The sequence below is a fragment of the Camelus bactrianus genome, chromosome 14 (genome assembly GCF_048773025.1).
Source record: "Camelus bactrianus isolate YW-2024 breed Bactrian camel chromosome 14, ASM4877302v1, whole genome shotgun sequence".
Taxonomy (NCBI): domain Eukaryota; kingdom Metazoa; phylum Chordata; class Mammalia; order Artiodactyla; family Camelidae; genus Camelus; species Camelus bactrianus.
The window spans coordinates 18,420,370-18,426,812 of NC_133552.1; the positions used below are offsets into that span (position 1 = coordinate 18,420,370).

Sequence of the window (6,443 nt, forward strand, 5' to 3'; positions counted from 1 at the left end):
ATGATAAGTTCAAGGAAGATGGAGAAGCCTGAGGTGCTCTGGACAGGCAGGCAGTTTGGAGTTGGGTTGCCTCTTTGGCTCCATCTCTGAACCTGGGTGTTTATGCCCGTGGCCTGGGGGGTAGACAGGAAACCAAGCCTAGCCTGGAGCTCAGGGCTTGCTGGAGGAGGCTGGCACTATTACAAAGACCGAGGACCCGAGGATGCTGACCTTTGGACTATTTGCCTCCTGGTCTGGAAGACATTGGGGTGCTTCTGAGTAGCTGACTTCTTATTGTAACAGGAAAGATTTTTCCTCTACCCTCTTAGGTCTGGCTGGGCCTGAGGATTAGATTGACAAAGGACAGAATAACAGGAGACAAGCAGACAGATACTGGATGTTGATATTTTTACATGGCATGGGAACCTTTGGAGAAAAGAAATGGAGACCCAGAGAAGGGGACAGGGCTGAGAGCTTATATAGCATTGCAACAATGGATGATCAATTTTGGAGCTGTGACAAGACAAAGGAAAAAGGGCTTGGGTAGGGGGCAATAAATTGTGGGAAAGTGACTAGGAACTAAAATGGGGGAGGCCAACGGAAGATAAAGGTTATGTTTATTTGTACAGATCTATTTCAGCATTGACTCCAAGCCTCCAGTGGTAAGAATGTTCTTTGTCCTGGTACAGGAAGGCATACAATTTCATGGGAGATTTTAGGTCCTGATTTTAGCTATAAAGGAGGAAATTAGAGAGCCTTTCCTGCATCTGCCATTTTCCAAGTGTCTGTGGCTTGAAATAACCAATCTACAAAGCAGCCTATTTTGGGGTTGCATATTCTGACCCCTTACATTACTGAGGAAGGATGTGGGCACTGCAGAGAGGTGGGTTGGGCAGCCATTCGTTCAGCAAATAATCATTGAGCACCTACTATGTGCCAGGCATAACCTGAGGCTCTGGGGATAAAATAGTGTGATGGTTAATTTTAAGCATCAACTTGACTGAGCTAAGGGATACCCAGACAGCTGGTAAAACATATCTCGGTGTGTATGTAACAGTGTTCCCAGAAGAATCGGGAGACAATAAAGAGGACACCCTCACTAGTTGGGTGGGCATCATCCAAACTGTTGAGGACCTGAGTAGAACAAAAAGGCAAGGGAAGGGTAAATTTGCTCTCTTGCTTGAGCTGGGACATCTTTCTTCTCCTGCTCTTAGATGTCAGCACTCCTGGTTCTTTATTCTCTGTGTGTGGACTGGAACCACACCACTGGCTTTGCAGGGCCTCCGAATTGCAGATGACTGATCATGGGACTGCTAGGCCCCTATGATCACATGAACCAAGCCCTTATAACAAATCTCTTTTTATAGATCTGTACATATCTTACTGGTTTTGTTTCTCTGGAGAACCCTGACTAAGGCAAGCAGTAAACAAACCAGTCAAAAATCCTTGCCCTCAAGAAGCTTACCTCCTAATGGGGGAGACAGACCACAAAATCAAAAGTTTAGTCTATTGAAGATGATAAGTGCTATGGAGACAAATGAAACACACAGAAAAAGAGAGTTTGGAAATATGAGGTGTTATCATTCCAAACAGGATTCTTAGGAAAGGCTTCACTGAGAAAACATTATCATGCAAAAACTGGAAGGACTGAGCTATATCATAGCTGTAGGAGGTGCTCCTATGCAGAGAGACAGCAAGTGCAAAGGTCCTGAGGTGGGAATATGCCTGGTATGTTCAAGGAACAGAAGAGGGCCAGTGCGGCAGAAAGAGTAAGGGGTAACAGGCCAAAGCACACAGGCATCCCTGGTTATTTAAAGGACGTTGGCCTTTACCACTTTAGACATTGGAGGATTTTCAGCAGAGGAGTGCCATCTACCTGATTTGAATTTTTAAATGTTCACTGTGGTTGTTGTGTTGTGAATAGACTGCTGGGAGCACAGGCAGAGGCAGAGTAACTAGTCCAAAGTCTGTGGCAAAGATCTGGGAGAGAGATGATAATGGTTCACAGCAGGATGGTAGCATGGAGCTGCTTGGGAATAGTCAAATTCTGGATATATTTTAAAGGACAAGAAGGCAGGATTCATTGAACTGGATGTAGGGTTTGAGAAGAAAATATAAGACTAGTGTGACAGCAGGTTTGGGGGCTGAACAACTGAACAAGAAATGGCCAGTAATGGGGATGGAGAAGACTCACGGTGCAGCAGGTTTGCAGGGGGTGGGGATGACATGGGTGAAGTTCGGGTTTGGACATACCACCTTTGAGATATCTGTTAGACAGGAATAGGAAGATGCTGAGTGAGCAGATATATCTGTCACCCTGGAGCTCAGGGGAGAAATGTCTGGGCTGATGTACTGTCAGGGCAGAGATGTAAATTTGAAGCTTGTGGCATTTGGACGTTTTCAAAGCTACTGGACTGATTTAGCTCACAGGGGAGTGATAGTCAATTAAAAAGAGAAGACAAAGGATATCGCTGGGGAACTTCAGCATTAGGAGGTCCGGGAAATAAGGAGGAACCAGAAGAAGAGACTGAGGTAGAGCGGCAGGTGAGCTCCGGGAAAACCTAGAGAGTGTGAAGTCCTTCCAGCCAAGAGAAGGGGGGGTTTTGAAAGGGAGGGAAGGATCAGCTGACAGGCCAGGGAAGAAAAGGACTGAGCGCTGAGCACTGGATTGGAAGTGAGCTCGCTGGTGACAAGACTGGTTTTAGTGAAAAGCGGGGGCAAAGGTCTTATTAGTGTGGGTCTATAAGGGAAAGAGAAGGGAGTAGGGGTATCAAAGATTGTGAACAGCTCTTTTGAGAAGTTAAACGGAATAAGGAAGGAGAGAGGTTGAGTGGTAGCTACGAAAAACAAAGTCAAGAGGGTTTTTAAGAGGAACGAGACAACAGTGGGTTGAATGCTGATAGGAATGGTTCAGTAGGGAGAGACATTGATGATGCAGAAGACAAGAATGAAGGATGGCTGGAGCCAGGTGCGTGGGTGGGGCAGGGGGCATGGCTGTGTTCTCAGTGTGTCCCCCTCCCTCACTTTCGTGCCCAGTGTCATGATATGGGGAGGTGAAGAGATCATGAAGGTAGAGCTCTCATGAATGGGATTAATGCTCTTTTAAAAGAGACCCTGTGGGGCTCCCCATCCCCTTCCGCCATGTGAGGTTACAAAGAGATGTCAACCCAGAAGTGGGCTCTCCGACCATGGAGACCTCTGGCTTCCAGAGCTGTTAGCAGTACACTCCTGCTATTTTTAAGTTACCCAGTCTATGTATTTTGTTATAGCAGCCCGAACGGACTCAGGCAGGCATAGAAGGCACTTCTCAGGGAGCAGCAGGACGGTTCTGCAATAATAAAAGGGAGGTGGATGCAGCCAGGGAGACCAGGGAGCTCTCGTTGGAGAAGTAGGAAGCATGGGCACGAGCCCGGAGTGAGGCGTAGGGGTGAGTGTGAGGTTGGAGGCGAGGGCACGCAGCGGGAGGGGAGGACCAGGGGAGCCTGTGGGACGCTGGGTCCCACTGAGGGTGGCCCGTTGGAGTGTGTGCTCATCCCAGGTGTGTGCTTTTCTCCAGCTACAGTCAGCTGTCTGGCTGCAGTTTTCAGGTAGGTGGAGATTGGGTTTTACCAGGATGGGAGACTTGCCAAGTGAGACAAGTGAGTTCAGGGAGAGGAGAAAGTGTGTATAGTATATGTGATGGAGTGATCTTGATTGACCATAGAATTTAATGATTGGCCTTGTGATTTAGTAAAGGTAAAGAAGGATAAGAGGATGTGAGGGGGTGAATGAAAAAGTGGTAAAATAAAAGGATTTTAAACTTAAATGTGGATCCTGAAATATAGTAGCGTTCTTTTGTTTGTTTTGGGCTATCAGTGTAGTTGAAAAAGCATGGACTTTGGAGCCACACAGATAAGAGTTTAGTTTTTCAGCTCAACCCCTTAAGAGAGGCTGAACCAAGTCTCATTTCTTCATCTGTAAAACAGAGTCCCCATTCTTCCCAGCAGGGTCATGTGAGGTGTGATTTGGAAGACCCACGCGCAGGGCTGCAGTAAGTGGCACTTACCTGGGGGTTCTTAGTATCCCTTTCAGGCTGGTGATCCCCGGGTCCTTCTGAAGCCAGCTCCCCTGTCCTCACCGACCTGTCGTGAAAATCTTCAAATGATTGTTTAAAGCCTTTAATAAGTTCTACTGTTATTCACATACATCATGATTCGTTGTTGATTGATTACTCATTTAAATCACATTCTGAAGAGAGTGACTGATGAGAAGCTAAGTTTTCAAAAATGAAAAGAATTATAAACAGAAGGAATGGATAGAAGAAAAAAAAAGAACAGAAAAAATAGAAGATCAAAGGCGATGAAAATGAATGAAGAGAAGAAGAAGACAGGTGTTGAGGAATCAGATGTGGCTTTGCTCAAAGAGGCAAGCAGCTTTGTAGAGTCCTGCCATTAATTTCCGTGACTCAGTTTTCCCTCCCCTTTCACCTTTGGGGCTGCCCTGAACGGATAAGAGGCAGGGATTAGGCAACAGGGTTATTCATCAGGTGTTGGACTTCATTCCAATGTCCAGGATAATGGATTTAGCTTCAAGATAAGGCCTGGCTTAAATAAAGGGGGAAAGAAAGTGCTTTCCCAGCAGGGACTTGTTTGCTTTGGAGGCTTTTGTGGTTTGAATATTATCAGTAGGCAGGTGGCGATTAGATTCACACCTGGGCGCGCACAGTCCAGAGTGGGGAGGTGGAGATGGCCCGGGTGCGGGGGTGCAGAGTCTGCTATGGGGCAATAACAGGCAGGAGGAGGGGGAATTGCTTGTCATTTGATGTGTTTGGGGTGTGTTGTTTCTGCCATTCTGTTTCTTCTTATTTTTTTCACCTTTATTCCTGATTTTCTTCAGGGACTGGGCAGAGTGTCCCTCCTAAAGCATGGTTCATCTGGAAAGGGCCTGAGAATGAGTCTTCAGGAAAGATTAAGCATACAGAGGCACATGGTAAGAATGTTGGTGACCCTACAGGGATCATCCTATAGGGAGGGAGAGGAAACCGTGTTCTGTAACAGTGGGAAGATGAGCAAGTGTCACCCCTTCTCCAATCCACCTCCCAGATCTTCTCCATCACCTCCTCCCACCCAGCTGGAATTAGATTCCTGGGTGCTGCAGCTTGATGTTTCTATATCTAGCACATATGGTCCTGTTCTGCAACCCCAGGTTTCTGTCCCCCCACCTTCTGCCCCTGCAGATAGTAGCCTCCCTAAGGATTTAACTCTGTGTCTTTGGAACTTAGCACAGTGCCTGTTACTTGGTTCAAGTCCGTTTCAAATTTGTCAGTCTGCACCAAATTCATGAAGTGTCCCCATTTATAGAAATACTGACCTTTTAAATGAGATTAACAGATACAAACTGCTATATGTGAAATAGATAAGCAACAAGGATACACTGTTTAGCATGGGGAATTATATACACTAGCTTGTAATAACATAATGGAGTATAATCTGCAAAAACACTGAGTTACAATGCTGTGCACCTGAAATTAACATAATATTGTAAATCAACTCTACTTCAATTAAAAAAAAACTGTATTCCAGGGCCTCTCAATTTGTAGACAACTAGAATGTTTCCCATTAACCAGGGATAATGTAACAACATGAAGTTATATCCATAGGGCAGATGCGAGTGTCCTGGTCGCATTCCTTTGTCTCAGCCCAGAAGTCACCTACAGCTTTGGTGGGCAATTCTCATCCACTCCTGAGGACACCCTCTAAATGGCTCCCTGGGGGTCTCCTAGTTACATGCCTAGTGTAACCCCCACCTATTGAACATGGGATGGACTGAGCAACTCATTTCTAATGACTAGACTCCAACAAAAGTGATGGGATGTTACTTCTGAGATTAGGTTACCAAAACTGTGACTTTGATCCTGTTTGCCCTCTCTTAAGGCACTCTTTGCCATGTTGTGAGCACCCAGTCGAGGTTCTGTGTGGCAAGGAGACTTTTGACCAACAAGGAACTGAGACCCTCAGCCCACCAGCCTGTGAGGAACTAGATCCTGCCAACAGCCACCTGAGCGAGCCTGGAGTTGGATCCTCCCCAGCCAAACCTTGAGATGCTTGCAGCTCAGCTGTAACCTTGATTGCACCCTATGGGAGACCCCAAGCAGAATCCCTCAGCTCAGCTGTACCTGGACTCCCAGCTCACAGAAACTGGGATATTACAAATGTATGTTGTTTGAAGCCAGTCAGTTTTGGGATAATTTGTTATACAGCCATCAGTAACTGATGCGACTCACCTGCCTGTTTCTCTCTGACTGAGGGCTTTCTCTGTCCCCAGGAGTATGGCATGTCCAGAGGTGCCCTGGGGCTCATGCCCCCAGGAGATGTCCACCAATGAGGGATGAGAGTTGGTAGATAGATATTCCAGCTTCCTAATCCTGGTGTCACAGTCCTAAGGTGTGTCATACACAGTCTCCCAGAGGAGCCCAGGGGGGCAGA

The 6,443-nt window shown here is 46.5% G+C and overlaps 1 long non-coding RNA gene across 1 annotated transcript; it reads left to right on the forward strand.

Annotated features, from left to right (window-relative positions):
- Window positions 1–3,937: 3,937 nt before the first annotated feature.
- Window positions 3,938–6,180, forward strand: LOC141579810 (uncharacterized). The gene is made up of 3 exons (XR_012511822.1): window positions 3,938–4,009; window positions 4,855–4,947; window positions 5,892–6,180. It is a non-coding gene; the product is annotated as an uncharacterized LOC141579810 (long non-coding RNA).
- Window positions 6,181–6,443: the final 263 nt, after the last annotated feature.